Genomic DNA, 17,042 nt, shown 5'->3' on the forward strand with positions numbered 1-17,042 from the left:
AGCACTTGGCGGGTGCTTGCTGTGTGGCAGTGTGATAACCAGCACTTGGCGGGTGCTTGCTGCGTGGCAGTGTGATAACCAGCACTTGGCGGGTGCTTGCTGTGTGGCAGGCATTGTTTTGAGCACATGGTGTTTCATCTGTGCAGCCCTCTCACCCCTGCCCCAGGCTCCGTGCTGCCCTCCTGTGCATTTTGTAGTGGACCGGGGCTTTCCCAAGATTTTCACTAGTCGGACGTAGGATTCAAACCTCAGCGGACTGACTTGCCAACCTAAAATAATGAAAGGGGTCAGAATCTGATTTAAAGAGCATTTATTCAAGTGTACGGTACATAGACCATCTGGAAACACCAACTCCAAAGAAATGGAGTCCATTTTCCGAAGTAGGAAGTGAAGGCTTTGTTTATGTGGGCCAAGACAGTGAAGTTTTTAGCGGGATTACAACTTTATTCTTACGAGGTTGGTGTGTATGTTATAGAATTTGATTGTCTACAGGTGCTATTTCTTTCTGGGAAGAGGACATTTAATGTTTTCTTAATAGAGGTTGTAATAGTCCTGGTTCTTCTGTCATCTGGTCTAAGTGAAGCAGGGCAATGAAGGGGGAGTTAATCTGCAACAAGGGTCATTAATTCAGAGGGCAGGAGGCTTTTGACCCTGACATCGTTTAATTCTCTTTAGTCAATGTACAGAACAAGAAAAAGAAGAAGGCGAGTTAATCTATAATCTGAGAAACATAAATTGTAGCCATGTGTGACTCAGATCACAGTCACATTTCTCTCAAAGCTTTATGTATTTTTCGGGGGGAAGCGGTTCAAACAATTTTTAGGTTTATTTGTTTTCACAGACTTCAGAGCGTGTTCTTAAGGGCCTCAGTGTATAAAGTTTATAAAATTATAGCGTTTTCCTCTTTGAGGTTCTATCATGGCCTAGCCCAGAGGGAGTTCCTGTTGATGGTTCACGTTATGCATTTTGGTTATTAAGAGACTGAGAAACTCATGCTATCCTAAGTGATGTGTCTTTATTATAAATAGGATGTGGAAATTTAGAAGATGAGAATTTTGGCTTATGGAATCCAGAAGCGGATGAACAGGTTTGTGTCCTGGAGGGTGGCTCAGGAAGGAACAGGCAAGGCTCACTGTGGCCTTGAGACCTGGTGGAGTGAGTCAGGGTCATCGTCCTGCTGGGCTGAGCCCCTGCCTCTCCCACCTCCCCCCGCCTTGCTAGGTAGCCTGCACTTGGCCAGTCCTTTGCGTCAGACTGGGTTCAGAAGGCCTCAGAGGAGGCCCAGCAGGTGGCTGGGAGAGAGCAGAAGCTGCCCTCAGGGGCACTGGGTGAGCGCAGCAGCTTTTGGCTTTGTATGTTAGGCGCTGGGGACCCCTCGCAGGTGAGCAGCAGGGAGGCTCCCGCACACACCCATGTTCCCATTACCATATAGAGGTTATTAGGGAGGGGAAATCTACGGGGAAACATCTTAGAACACATGGAAAAGAAAACAAGTGAGTTTTGGTGATGGCTGTTGGGGTTATTCATTAGTTTCTATTTATCTGCTCTGTGCTGTGTTTATCAGCAGGGCTCACTGAAAGGAGTCCAACATGAGCAGTGTGCGTGCTGCTGCAGTCCTGGAAAGGCTGGTAAGCAGGAACTATGTGAGCAACATTTAGTTTACTCTTTCAAAATTCTCATGAAGAATTATATTCCCAGCAGAGCCCCCTGCTGTGTCAATGGTAATTGATGACTGCCATCATACTGAATAATTATGAGGTGTGGGCTAGGGAAATGAAGAGGAGCCTATGCCTGAGGAGCTTTTATACTTAGGAAAAGGAGAGGGGCTGTTTAGAACAATACCCTAGACCCAAATGACATGACCCCTAAGAGCTGGATCTTACCTGGCACTTGAAGTATGCTGGACAGTGTCCTAGTGGTTACCCTGCTGTGTCCCTCACGGTAGCCCTGGAAGCCACGTGTTGCCGCTCATTTTATAGATGCACAAACTGAGGTTGGGAAGTTAAGGGGTTTAACAGAGGTCACCTGCACAGTGAAAAGAGGCAGCTGGAGCTGTTCTTGCCAGCTTTCACATTTTAGGAAACAGTGGTGCTGAAAGTGAGCGATTGTCATCCAGTCTGCTTCCCTGGGGCCAGCGTTTGAGCTGGGGGTAGTCAGGAGTCCAGGGAGGCAAGCTGTCCATGCAGAGCACCCTCCCTCTCCTGTCCCTTCCCCCTTCAGGCTTCGACCCTCCCCCTGAGCTTTGCTTCCTTCTCTCCTTTTCCCTCCACTACTTCTCCAAGTTCTGCAGGCAGATTGGAATTTTATTTTAAGACTGGTTCCTTTTTAAAAGTATATTTCTCTGTGTAACTTAAATTTCCAATGGATTTTTCTTTTGGCGTAGAGGCATGATTCAGTGTAGTGGTTTAATTTGTAAACAGCACCTTTCACCTGATTTTCTCCTCAGTGAGATGCGGCAGAAAGCAGTCACCTAGATGGCTTCCTCCTCCATGCCCAGGCCCTCATCTGAGTCTCAGATGCTGATGTCTCCTGGGCTTGAATGAGATCTTCCTCCTCTCCTCATTCTGCGAAAAATCCTGGGGAATCTCATCTACATCTAAATCTTCAATAACAGTTATTTACATGAATGTCTCCAAAATCTATATTTCTGGCAAGAATTCCTCACTGAGCTGCAACACCTATTGACCCAGTTGTCTAATGGAGACCTCCTCGAGGGTGGCCTGGAGGCCTCGGACAGTATATCTGAAGCAGACAGAGCTCACCCTTCCCCCAGCTCCACCCATTGGTTCTATCTCAGTTGGTGGCACCGCCACCCACCCAGGACAGTGCTCCAGAAACCCTGCCATCCCTGCATCCCCTGCAACCCAAATTCTGTGATTTTTATTCCTTAAAGTTTCTGGAATGTGCCTCTCCCAGGCCCCGCTTTCTCTATACCTGACTCAGTCCAGGCCGTTTTCCATGTGTACATTCCTTGGGATGTTTCTCCTCCATTTTGTCCATGTGAGCTTCTCAAACCTTTGATCTGTGACTTCTTGAAATCCACTAATGGTGCCCTGTTGGCCTATGGGAAAAATTCCAACCACCCTTAAGTTAGTTCCCAGTGCTCTTCAATGCCCTGCGAGATCCTAGATGGTACAAGAGAGAGCTGGCGGCTGTGGCGACTCCTCAGCCCTTTCCCTCAACCAAGTGCTGTATTAGGTAAGGAGGCAGCAGGCATCGCCCGTGTGTGACCTTGTTTCATCTAAGGATTGACCCGCCGCTTTAGAAGTTTTAGAGCCTGTCTCTCAATAAGAGGTAAAACTCTTAGTGGCATACCTCTGTGTCTCTCTTCTTTACCAGTAATCCCAATTTTGGATAAGCTTTTGCATTTTGGCAACCATGAAGGATGGGAAGGAAAGAGGTCTAGTATCCTAAGTCTTGAGCAGGGCAGGTTGCAGCTACAATGGCCAAGATGGATCCCGCCGGGACATGCCTGCCTCAGCCTGGTCCTTGTAAATGGTGTCCCCTGGGGGGTGCAGTGTAAGCCTGTGTGGCTGAACAGGAGATACTCGGGGGCAGCCCTGCGGTGCAGCTGCAGAGGCTGAAAGGATAGGATGCCTGGTTGCCAGGCCTAGGAAAGGGGTGAGTGTGAGTTTGTGTGTGTGTGTGTGTGCGCGCACACGCGTGCGCATGCATGTATGTGTGTGCGTCTGTGTGTGTGTGTGTGTGTGTGTGTGTATAGAGTGAAGGGGAAGGGGCACAGAGATAATCAGGGGAACCAGGGCTTGAGGGTGGAGCTCTTTATCTGGGATGTGACTGAAGGAAGCTGCCATGTGTGGTGGGGGGGTGGGGTTGCAGTGATTGAGGCTAGGGAGTGGGAGCTTCTGGAAGGGTTGAGCGAAGTGTTTACTTTTGACCCCCCAATTTATATCATTGCTTTTATTAAGGGAAATATTTAAACCAAAGTCAGAACCGTTAGGCTTAGATCTATCGTGTAAATATTATTTATTTTATGGTAAATGAGCTGGAGTTTATAGCCTAGTGACCTTTGGGTCTGTATCACAGGAAGGCAGCCTGTGGCTCCCAGGCCAGCCTTTTCCTTCCTCACTCTGGGAAGCAGGCCCCTTAAAAAGGTTTTTACTGGTGACTCCTTCCAAGCGCTGCAAAAGTAGAAGTGACGATGTATCCCCAGTAAAATCCTGTTAGGTTTTGGGACTGTTAGGGGCTACATAAAAACTGTCCCCCACAAACTCCTTTTTGAAAAACCAAATTCATGAATCTAAAGATTAAAACCAGCCTGAATAACAGACGGACTGCAGCTCCTTTCTAACAGTGCCTCCTGCCAGGACAGCACATAGATTGGGAATGAGATTATGAGATATAATTAACTCGTCTGTCTATATCGTTACTCCTTGAATGTTTCTAAGTTTATTTTAGGAAGATTGACAGTTGTAATTATATTGTCAAGGATTTTCATTTTTGCTGTAGCAACACAAACCCAGACAAAAAGCCGCCACCTGACTTTTATTGGACTGATGCAGGGGACAGATTTCGGTCGCATGTCTTTTCCTAAAGTGCCCTAGCATTTGTCAGCAGTTTGCAGCTAGCAGTGCGTATGATTTTTTCTTTGGGTTCAAGAGTTTAGCCTAGGAAATCCTGTCATGTTACCATAGTGCCCTGTCACCTTTCTGGGTTAAGCACGGCTGAGTGACTCAGCCCATGGGAGGTCTCCCGGGAGAACAGACTCCATGTGCTGCCTCCTTGCTGGCCTCTGCATGAACCCCGTGGGCTGGCAACCTGGCGACCAGACTCCTGCCTTTGGAGGACCTGAGTGCCAGTGTTGGGAGCAGTGTCATGTGGTAGGACAAGGGCAACTTTGGAGCCACACAGGCCTGGTTCCAGCACTTTCTTTTGAGGCATCAGTCACTTAGCGGTTCTCTAGGCTTCGTTTGCCACCCTGTGAAAACCATGCTTGTGTTGTAGGCATGTGTAAGCATGGAGATCCTGTGTGAATGTGTAGGTCCGAAAAGTAATGATGTCTAATAAAGGGTAGCTGGCATCCTTAATGTGTGTCATCTGCTTTCTGATAGAGGCAGCCATTTGATTTAAGACAGAAATGGGGCCGGGCGCGGTGGCTCAAGCCTGTAATCCCAGCACTGTGGGAGGCCGAGGCGGGTGGATCACAAGGTCAAGAGATTGAGACCATCCTGGTCAACATGGTGAAACCCCGTCTCTACTAAAAATACAAAAAATTAGCTTGGCATGGTGGCGCCTGCCTGTAATCCCAGCGACTCAGGAGGCTGGGGCAGGAGAATTGCCTGAACCCGGGAGGCGGAGGTTGCGGTGAGCCGAGATCGCGCCATTGCACTCCAGCCTGGGTAACAAGAGCGAAACTCCATCTCAAAAAAAAAAAAAAAAAAAAAAGACAGAAATGGGAAAATATTTCCCATCCCATTTCTAGAGACTGTGAAGAGAACAGTGTTTTTGAGCTTCTTGGGAGGAGAGGCATTTTATATGGAAGTTTTAAAACCAGCTAAACTACCTTCTTGCTGTCATTGCTATTTCTAAATCCAAAAGGTGCTTATATTTGCCTATCTTCCCCAGTCCTTCAGTGGACCGGCCATACAGTGCATGTTAATAACTAGCGTCGGCACAGACCTCGCCCCTCGTGGGCCCACCGCTTCCTTTTTCATGGTGTCACTGGTCCCTGACCTGGCTAACCAGGCTCCCAGGGCTTTCCCTCTGCCTCCACACCTTGTTAACACCTGTTATTTATTTTGGAGACATAGTCTCACTCTTGTTTCGCAGGCTAGAGTTCAGTGGCACCATCTCGTCTTGCTGCAGCCTCTACCTCCTGGGTTCAAGCAACTCTCATGCCTTAGCCCCAAAAGTAGCTGCGGCAAGAGGTGCCCGCCACCACACCCGGCTAATTTTTGTATTTTTAGTAGAGATGGGCTTTCACCATGTTGGTCAGGATGGTCTCGAACTTCTGACCTCAAGTGTTCCACCTGCCTGGGCCTCCCAAAGAGCTGGGATTAGAGGCATGAGCCATGGCGCCCGGCCTTCAACATGTATTTTGTATTTGATAATCTCCTCCTTTTCTGCTTTCCCTGCTACTGCGTGTAAGATAGAAGAGAGGCCCTCTTCCTCCACCTCTGCTGTGTGGAACCCTTCCCTTGGGGTTTCTTTCCCTTTTTGCTAAGGGAAGCGGGAAAAATAAGATGACCTATTCCATTGCTGGAAATGGAATAACTAGACCAGAGCTTATTGACAGATTTCCTGAGGGAAAGAAGCACCAAGTGTTTATGCATTTAATTCTTTGCTTCTGATGGGAGAATTGACTTTCGAGGCAAGCTTTGGGGAGCATTCAGAACCCGATTTTGAAGAGAAAGCGTTTTGTGCTGTTCCAGCCCTGTGGGGCGTATTTGCCAGCACAGGTGTACAGTGTGCATGTGGGGTCCTGATGCTCCATGTCCTGACATTCCAGGGCATCACGTTGATGTCAGTGAAAACTTCCATTGACGCTAGGAGTGATGAAACTACAGCAGGCGTGGCAAATAGGTTTATTTCACGTGAAGCCTTGCTCGTCTCATTGGCAGCGACAGCCCGGCGTGCCTTCCTGGAGAGAAGTCTGGAAGAATACCATGGCCACTGAGGGAAGTAATGCCTGGGGGTTGGTAGGGCTCACTGCTTGTTGTTTTCTCTGCATAACAGGGCGAAATAATTTGCCAACCTAACCGGAGCTCTCAGTGTCTTCATGCTCTCACGCGCCGCTTTGCCTGTCACCATACCCTTCCCTCTTCTCGGGCTGTCCTCACTGCCTGTCTCTCAGTTCATATCTTAGATACAGCCTTCTCCAGGAAGTCTGCCCTGATCTCTTCAAGCCAATGTAGTCTCTGACTAAAATTTCGTTGCTTTATTTATTATGAAAATAAGCCTAATGCATTCTAGTTTTGGAATAATTGGAAAGTAGAAAAATATGCAGACATGAAAACAGGTCGTTCGTAATTCACCCCTCCAAGACAGCAGCCATTAACGTTTCATCGTGTTTTCCTTCCAGCCATTTTCTGCACAGTTTTCATGCACTGGTCATTAACATGTAAGCAGTCGCACATCCTCCTGTCGTGAGCACTTCCATTTCTTTAAAAATTACCCACGAGCCCAAAAGTGACTCTATAATGCTTCACCATAGGGCTAATGACGGACTCACCAGTGCTCCAGATATTGAATATTTAGCTTGTTCCCATTTTTGTATATTGTAAGAATCCCGAAATGAACATCTTTTTACATTTTGGACTTTTTTAAAGGATCGATTTCCAGACATGGAATGACTGGATCAGAGCTTACTGACAGATTTAAAGACATCTGATATATCTTTCCAGACTGTAAACTTTCAGAAAGTTTTTTTCAAGCCAAATCCATATTTCCTCCAGCAGTGTACAAGATTATCGGGTTAAATATTCTATCACTGCTCCTTAGGGCGAAAATAAGTGTTCCCTGTGTTACAAGGTTTGGCTCTTCACCCTTATTTATGTGCACTTACCTGCGTTTGTATGCTATTTGCTTTGGCAGATTTTCTCTCCAGAGAGCGGCACCTGCCTGGTGGCCGCTGTTGGGCTGGTGTTGCACCTTCGGCTCTTATGGCTGCTTTGTTGCTATGCCAGGAAGTGGATTCTGCCAGGAGTCCGTGGACAGATACAGTGAAGAAAATGCTGTGCCTCTCCCAGGCGCTGGCGTTTCCAGGGCCCTCCCTCATTCTGGGAATAGCACCTGTGCACAGCTGTGCAGTTCCCTTGGCTCGGCCCCCGGCGGCACTCAGACCACCATGCTGAGGAGAGAGAGGCCTGGCTCACGATGTGGATGACCAGGGACTGTTGGTTTTCCTAGACAAAGCAGGCAGTCTCTGCAGTGACAGTGATGGGGATGGGGATGGGAAAAAGTCTTTTTTCAAGCAAGATTTGAGGGCACTGCTTCTAGAGGAGGGGAGCAATGGCATTTTAATATGTGGGATTTTTGTAAAAGGGGATCTCTTGCAGAATGTGTGCATACTTTCTTGTCTGGAAAGAAGGAGGTGTCTTTTTGTCTAGGTGGATGTGTGCCTGGAATGTACCGTTTGGGGAAAGGAAGTAGATGAGCTTCTGCTTATTGCCCGTGCTTCCTCCGTTTGTTTCTGTTCCCAGGGTAACTGCCCAGGGCCCAAGGTGCGCGGGTGATCGCACTGCAGAGGGTCCACTGGTGTGTCCCGCTTCTGCTGGCCACCTGCAGCAGATGGCTGGATGTGGAGCAGAGCCTTTTTATGAGTGGAGAAAAGGGAAAAGGTCTCCAGCAGATTGAGCCCTGGTTCAGTCCCAGTCACAGAAGCAACGTTTGAGGCTCACTTGGTTCTTCAAGTTTTTGTCCAGACTGACCACGGGTTTGAGGCTCTTAGGATAAATTAAGCCATGGGCCTTGTGCATCTGCCATCAGTCTGCCTGGTCCAAGGGAGTCTATACGCCTGATCATAGGGGCCACTTGCCCCGAGGGAAGGGCGGATGATTGGGAAGCATAGACCCCTTGTTTATCTTTTTGCCCCGTGACTGTGTACGGGGCTGTTGTATTTAGGAGCTTGGATGCTTTCAGTGTTTGGGAATGGTTCATGATGAACTGGTCTAGGTAATTTAGGCAATTTGGAGTACCTGGTCTCTAACTGCCTGGACTGCCCATTGTCTCTTGGCAAACCTCTTGGAAATGGTGTTTTCACTGCTAGGCAGGCCCCTACCTGTTTTGCCCTTGTGTCTTAATCTGCCAACTTCCATGCCTCATAGGTGGGTCTGCCCTCGGGCCCCGTGCCTCCAGATGGCCTGTGCACAGTGGCCACCCGGGGCTGTTCCTACATAAAAACGATGATAAAACGACGTCTCCCCCAGGGTTGGAAAATGCTGGGATCTCATGTGTCTGAAATGCCTATTATAGAGCCCAGTTGTCTGCCAGTTTTCTTTCATCTTTCTTCTACTTATAATCTCCAGAGCAAGAGTGCTGGTGATTATGGACTGTATTTCCCAGACTTCTGCATCCAGTCTTGGGCCAAGAGGATTTGATAAACCCAAGCACAAGGCTGATTAAAGTAAAGATGGTTAGAGTCCGTTAGAAAGCGTGGATGAAAGAGAGCTTTGTACTCCCCAGCAGCAGGCCTGTTCACTCACACCTGTGCATCTTGCTGGAAGGCCTGCACAGAGCAGACAGCGTGTTTGGGAGTGTGGGGCTCACCTTAGTGCTAAGTGCTAGGTTTGCCTCTCAGGGAATGAACGCAGGTCCCTGTGAGTGAGGACAGATACACGTCCCAGCTGTAATGTGAGAAAACGAGCAGGGAAGCAAGCCAGGGTTCCCCCGAGACATCCCCAAGTCCTGAGGGGGTGGAGGGTAGAACCTCTGAGGACCTGGCTGCGGTCAGCAGCTGTTCTTCTCCACTCAGTCACTGCAGTGTACTGGGGGAAGGGAAGTCACAGGCAGCATAAACCTGGCAGATCTTCCTGGAGCCTCCGTTTCACTTGAAATGTTTAGGGCTGGGGTAAAGGCAACCTTTTAATTGATAAATACTTGAAAATGTTATGTATGAAATTTACTGCAAATATATCATGGAGTAGAATACAACATATGTAAATGAAATTGAATACAAAGGCGTGAACTTTTAAGGTAAAGCTTGGGATGTCAAAGAAAATTGGAGTCCCACTGAATGTCATTTAAGACCACATCTCCAGCTGGAGAGGATGTGTAGAAATAGGAACACTTTTATACTGTTGGTGGGAGTGTAAATTAGTTCAACCATTGTGGAAGACAGTGTGGCGATTCCTCAAGGACCTAGAAATAGAAATTCCATTTGACCCAGCAATCCCATTACTGGGTATATATCTAAAGGATTATAAATCATTCTACTGTAAGGACACATGCACACGAATGTTCATTGCAGCACTGTTTACAATAGCAAAGACCTGGAATCAACCCAAATGCCCATCAATGACAGACAGGACAGGGAAAATGTGGCACATACACACCATGGAATATTATGCAGCCATCAAAAACAATGAGTTTGTGTCCTTTGGAGGGACATGGATGAACCTGGAAACCATCATTCTCAACAAACTGACACAAGAGCAGAAAATCAAACACCGCATGTTCTCACTCATAGGTGGATGTTGAACAATGAGAACACATGGACACACGGAGGGGAGCATCACACACTGGGGTCTGTTGGGGGGAAATAGGGGAGGGACAGCAGAGGGTGGGGAATTGGGGAGAGATAGCATGGGGAGAAATGCCAGTTACAGGAGAAGGGGAGGAAGGCAGCAAATCAAACTGCCATGTGTGTACCTATGCAACAATCTTGCATGTTCTTCACATGTACCCCAAAACCTAAAATGCAATTAAAAAAGGACCACATCTCCGTTCACCTGGGTCCCATTCCCAGAATCATGCAGTCTTAGGTGGCTGTCAGGCATATGTTGGTGGAAAATTTTAGGAAGCCCTTGGAGGGGAATGAAACAGGTAACTGAAATTGCTGGTGTGCTTTTAAGAGAAGTTGGAAGAAGAGCCATTTTCTGTGTTGAGGTGGTAAATGTGCATGTCCGCGGGCTCAGGGCACTGGGCAGTGATAGGAAGTGTGGCAGGATGAGAAAGATCTCGCCGTGTGAAAGGTATGGCAGGAGAAGAGGGGACCAGGGGCCGCTCACGTCTAGCTGATTGTTAATGAGTCTTTGGATTTTTTCAGGAAAAATTGAATATCTAGATTTTTATGTAAAGTTTCTTTATCTGAAAACTATCCAACAAAGCACGTCTCTTGGTAGCTAGTAGAAGACGATCATTCCCAGCTCGACAAGTCTGTTGGTCCAGTAAGGGGTTGCGTGATGGGCACACTTAGTTCCATGCCCCAGAGCTGTCTGTGAAGGTGTTTTCCTGTTGCTTCTCAAGTTTAGATGAGATTCTGTAACTCCCAAAAAGTTGGCAAGGTTTATTGGTATGCGGAGGCTCATGTTGAAAGATTCCTATATTTACATGTCAGAGAAGACCAGGGTTTCACTGTAAATTAGCCCAGATTTCACTCCCAGCCTCGGCATGTGTGTGGTGGCATCAACCTTAGAAAGCCTTGGAGTCCACCTTGCCTGCTGCTCCTCCTGTTCGTCTTGCCCAGGGGGAAACGCGGCCTCAGTCCTGCTGGGGTCCTGTTACCTGTGGCAACCCTGGAGCCTCTTTTTCCCCCGTCCCCAGCCTCAGAGGCAGGACAGGGTTGGATTAGGATGTTAGCTGGCATGAGGTGAGAACACTGGAATCAGTACCCAGCCCACCACTCCCTCCTACAGCTCTGTCGGCTTTCCCAAGTCTTAACAGCTGGCCTGGAGCTGCTAAAATCCAGGTCAGAGGGATTACACATTGCATGGCCTTCTGCCAGTCTGGGCGGTTGGCAGAATGTGGGTCGAGAGAGCTGTGTTGCTGAGTCATCTGTGCTTCTCTGTCTCGCTCATCTGTGAAAGGAAGGCTGCCCTTCTCTATTCAGGGGCACGGGGGACGAAGCCTGCAGCTCCCATTTGTGGAGGTGCTTCCTGTTGGTTTTAGGATACGGACCTGATCCCGTGGAATGGCCTCCCAAGGTCTGCTTGGCCTGAGCTCTGGTCCTTATGGCCTCCGCTCCATTACCCATCCCTTTGCGCTTCAAAGCAGGGGCCTTGATTCAGAGCTGGTGACGGTGTTGTCATTTGTTTCTTGGTGGGGGAGCATAGTATATCTGTATATTTTTTAAAGCAGCTTTTGATTTTGGAATAATTTTAGATTTATAGAAAATTTGCAAAACACATTTGCAGAGCAATAGAGTTGCTGTATGACCCACTTTCCACTAACTTAACAACTTACATTGCCATGCTGCATTTAAACCAGCATTGGTATATTGCTATTAATTAAAATGGCTTTATTTGGATCTCTCCAGTGTTTCCATTAATGTCCCTTTTTCTGATGCAGGATTCAGTCCAGCATGGCATATTGATTTAGGCTTATTTCAGTTTTGCTGAAACTACTTGCACCCTACCACCTCATGGTCCATAGAGCATATAATTCCGCCTTTCCCTTTTCTGAAGTGTTCTCTTTGTACAGCCATTCTCAAAGTAAACTTAGCAAACTACCTGGAATTATATCTTCATTTACGGGCCAGATTCTGTCTACATCTCCCTTGACTGTCCTGTAACAGGAGATGGCCCCACTGTTGCTCTGCTCATGACTGTGGAGTGCTTAGTGAATATCTGCGCTGATTGGACAGCTGGGCTCGGTAAATCCTTCCTTTTTTTCACTTTTTCTTTTCTTTTTTTAAATTGAGACGGAATGCAGTGGTGCAGTCACAGCTCACTGCAGCCGTGACCTCTCAGGCTCAGGTGATCCTCGCACCTCAGCCTGCTGAGTAGCTGGGATTACAGGCATGTGTCACCATACCTGGCTACTTTTTATGTATTTTGTAGAGATAGGATCTTGCTGTGTTGCCCAGGCTGGTCTCAAAACCCTGGGGATCCGCCCACCTCAGCCTCCCAAAGTGCTGGTGTGAGCCACTGTGCTCTGCCAAATCATTCCTTTTTAAACACAAGAGCTGCAGCTCTCCACAAATGGTAGATCTGTGAGCTTATGTGGGGCTTGCCAGACAGGGAGCCTTAGGCACAGAGCACGAGCAGGCGGTGTTCAGCTTGGCCGGTCCGCTGTGAGTTCTAGTGGATGTGTAACCAGTGTGACCCACAAGCTGTGGCTCCAGCTGCAATCACGTCTGTATTATTTTTCTAGTCACACTGGGGTGTAGTCCTACCTGTGTTTATTGTAAGGTGAATTCAGCCATGCATACTGGGCCAGAAAGAGGAGGGAGAGAGTAGGCTTCTTCCCTCCTGACTGCGCCTCTCAGTGCCTCCATCCTGCCACGGGCCAGGCGTGTGCTGCTTTGTCTGGGACTGGTGGGATCCTGACATCAAGACAGGCCTCCCCAGGGAGAGCAGCACGTTCTTGGACCTCACAGCACTGGGGGCAGCAGTGACCCAAAGGGATGCCCCTCCTGATGAAAGAGTTTTCTTCTCCTAGCACGGTCTCACCTGTGTCCCCTTGAAGAAATGATGATCACAGGGAATATGGACCAAAAGTGACTTTTCCTGTATTCAACAAGTTTATTTCATTTAAAAAATTTTTTTAAATAAAGTAATATATGCATATAAGTTGAAAGTTTAACACTGTCAAAGGTTAGTTAACACAGCCTTCCCATGCCCCGCCATGTGGTCTGCTTCTCAGAAGAACTACTTTCAACTCTTATTTAGCTTGTTCTTTTAATGTTTGCCTCCAAATTTTAAAATAAATACACATACCTTCTGCTCTTGATTTAACAGTGCTAGGCATTATTTAATCTCTCTTCCTATATCTTCTCAGTATATCTGTTTATATCAGCACCCATTACAAGAAAGTAAAATATGTATAAAATAATTGGTTAAATCCACACTCAGTGTTGTCATTATTATGTCTATTTCCATTTTGCTGACATTGAGCTGTGAAGAACACTAAAATTGCACTTTTATTGGACAACTTTTTGATGTTCCTGGAGTTCAAAATGGCCTCCTGATTTCATTACCTTAGTTTATTTCAGACGTTTGATGGAGTTCGCAAGGTCTCCGCCAACTCTGCAGAAGCCTTCAGCAACACTTTTCAGAGTTAAATGCCAGATTACATTTGTCAGTCCCAGTTTCCCTTCTGGTGAGGTCCCCCCTGAATTCCCCACTCTTCCAAGCCAGTCAGAGCTGTGTTCTTTTTGGGAAGACCCAAAAAGGAGTTTTCAGCACATTCCAGTATCAGAAAGACTGCTTCTTGAGAAAGGCTGTCTCTTCTCACAATTTTTTTTATCCGGTGGGCACTGTGATGTTATGACTGACAGTGTTCCCCATTCTGCCTTGGCCCTCAGGAGCCTTGGAGCTGAGTGTGGGGCCATCTCCTTCCCCCACCAGCCCTACTGCCCCAAACTACTAAAACCATGCCATCGTGTGCATTTATTTTGTTCCAATTTTATCATATTCATCCTATTTCTCTTCTTGTGTTGCTTTTGGTTAGCTAAAATCTTTTAAGAATGCATTTTACAAATTAACACAGAAGAATACATGCTGGGCCTCACATTTACAGCCAGTTGATTTTTGACAAAGGGACTAAGAACATCCATTGGGTAAAGGACATTGTCTCTTCAATAAATGATGCTGGGAAAACTGTATATCCATATGCAGAAGAATGAAAGTAGACTTCTGTCACTCGCCATGTACAAAAATAAACTCAATCAAACAATGTAAGACCTAACACTATGGAAGTGTTATATTCAAAGAAAACTTTGGAGAAATCTTTCAGGACATTGTTTTGGGCTCTGATTTGAGTAAGGCCTTAAAAGCACAGGCAACATAAACAAAAATTGACGAATGTGATTACATCAAGCTAAAAAGTTTCTGCATAGCAAAGGAAACAACCAAGTGAAGAGACAATCCACAGAATGGGAGGAAGTATTTGCAGGCTATTCATCTGACACAGGATTAATAACCAGAAAATATAAGGAGCTCAAACAACTTGATAGCAAAAAACCAAATCATCTGACTTAAAAATGGGCAAATTATTTGAATAGACTTTTCTCAAAAAAAAAAAAAAAAAGTATAAATGGCCAGCATGTATATGAAAAAGTACTCAACATCACTAATCATTAAAGAAATGCAAATCAAAACCGGGAGATACCACCTCATCTCAGTTGAAATGGCTATTAGCAAAAAGACTGAAAATAAATGTTGGTGAGGATACGGATAAAGAGCACCCTCAAACACTGGTGGTGGAAATGTAAGTTAGTACTATGGAGACCAGTATGGAGGCTCTTCAAAGAAATTAAGAATAGGGAACCACCTTAGATTCCAGCAGTCACATTGCCAGGTATTTTAAATGGGCAAAGGATTTGGATGCCCATTTCTCCAAGGAAGGACATAAGTATGTCGAAGAGATGTACATGGGAGTACAAGATATGGTACTTCCATGTTGTTACAGCACTGCTTATAATAGCCAAGATATGGAGTCCACCTGAGTACCTATCAGTGGACAGATGGGTAAGGAAAATGTGGTTTTATACACACAGTGGAATATTATTCAGCCATCATAAAGAATGAAATCCTAATAGTTGCAGTAATGTAGATGGACATAGAGAACATTAAGTGAAATCAGCCAGGCACAGAAAAACAAATATTGCCTGTTCCTTTTTTTCGTTTGAGATGGAGTCTTCCTCTGTCACCCAGGCTCGAGTGCAATGGCACAATCTTGGCTCACTGCAACCTCTGCCTCCTAGATTTAAGTGATTCTCCTGCCTTAGCCTCCCAAGTAGCTGGGATTACAGGCATGCAGCACCATGACCAGCTAATTTTGTATTTTTAGTAGAGATGAGGTTTTACCATGTTGTCCAGGCTGGTCTTGAACTCCTGACCTCAAGTGATCCACCTGCCTCCGCCTTCCAAAGTGCTGGGATTATAGGCATGAGCCACCGTGTGGGCCTGCGTATTCTATATCATATGTAGGAGCTAAAATATTTGATGTCATGTAGGTAATGAAGAGTTATTACCAGAGGTTGACAAGGATAGCTGGGGAGAGGGGAGTGGAGAAGGGTTAGTTGATGGGCATGAAAATACACTTAGAAGGAATAAGATGTGCTGTTCAGTAGCACAGTAGAGCAACTATAGTTAACAATAATTGGTTATATACTTCAGAATAGCTGGAAGAGAAGATTTGAAATGTTCCCAACATAAGAAGTGATAAATATTTGAGCTGGTAGATATTTCTGTTACTCTGATTGGATCATTACACGTTATATGCTTGTATCAAAATACCATGCGTATCCCATAAGTATGTGGTGTTGTTAGGAATCCATACAAATTTGTAAAAAGAATACATGCTGGATTTTTCTTATTTTTTTAGACAGCTTTATTGAGATGTTGTTCACATGCCATCATCTCATCCATCTATATTGTATGATTCAAGTTTTGATACAGTCACAGGGTTTTCCATCCATCACCACAATCTAATTTTGGAATATTTTGTTCCTCCTAGAAAAAACCTTGGATCATTATCAGTCAGTCCTGATTCTGCCCCACCCTACCACCAGCCCTGAGCAACCATTAATCTCCTCTCTGTCTCTGTATATTTACTTTCTGCACATGTCATATAAATGGAATCATATAACACGTGGTCCCTTAGGATGGGCTTCTCTTGTGTTATAGCATGAACCAGTGCTTTATTTTCATTGCCGAATAACTGGCTACACCACATTTGTTGATCCATTCATCAGTTGATGGACATTTGGATTGTCTCCCCTTTTAAGCTATTGTGAATAATGCTGCTGTGAACATTTGTGTACAGGTCTTTGTGGACATATGCTTTCATTTCTCTGGGATATCTATCTACAAGTGGGATTGCTAGGTTATATGATGACTGTTTAGCCTTTTGATGAACTGCTAGACTGATTTTCAAAGCTGCCGCACCATTCTGTTCCCAACAGCAATATATGAGGGTTCAGATCGTTCCACATTTTCACCAATATTTGTTTGTCTTTTTTATTATAGTCATACTAGTGGGTGTGAAGTGGTATTTCACAGTGATTTTTACTTGTAATTCCCTAATGACTAATGTTGTTCTTTTCATTTGTTTATTTGCTATTTGCATATCTTCCTTGGAGAAATGTGTATCTAAATCCTTTGCCCATTTAAAAAATAACATGTTTACTAAGGTAGAATCTACATATAATATAGTTAGTCCACTTAAAGTGTACAGTTCAGCAGTTTTTCATATATTCACAGTTACAAGTATTGCCATGATCAAGAATATTTTCATCACCTCACAAAGAAACCCTGTACCTACTGGCAGTCACTCCTTTGCCCATTTTTAATGGCTTATGTTTTTGATATTGAGTGGTAAAACTTTATCAGCTAGATAATGGGCAAATATTTTTTTTCCCATTTCTGTGGGTTGTCTTTGTGAGGTGATGAAAATATTCTTGATCATGGCAATACTTGTAA

General features: G+C 45.7%; 1 protein-coding gene across 2 annotated transcripts in view; it reads left to right on the forward strand.

Annotated features, from left to right (window-relative positions):
• VOPP1 (VOPP1 WW domain binding protein) overlaps positions 1 to 17,042 on the forward strand; it is a 94,075-nt gene that overhangs the window by 11,945 nt on the left and 65,088 nt on the right. The gene's annotated exons all lie outside the window — the stretch shown is intronic.

Source organism: Sapajus apella, unplaced genomic scaffold (genome assembly GCF_009761245.1).
Source record: "Sapajus apella isolate SASKATOON/1434 unplaced genomic scaffold, GSC_monkey_1.0 scaffold54, whole genome shotgun sequence".
NCBI classification, from domain to species: Eukaryota; Metazoa; Chordata; class Mammalia; order Primates; family Cebidae; genus Sapajus; species Sapajus apella.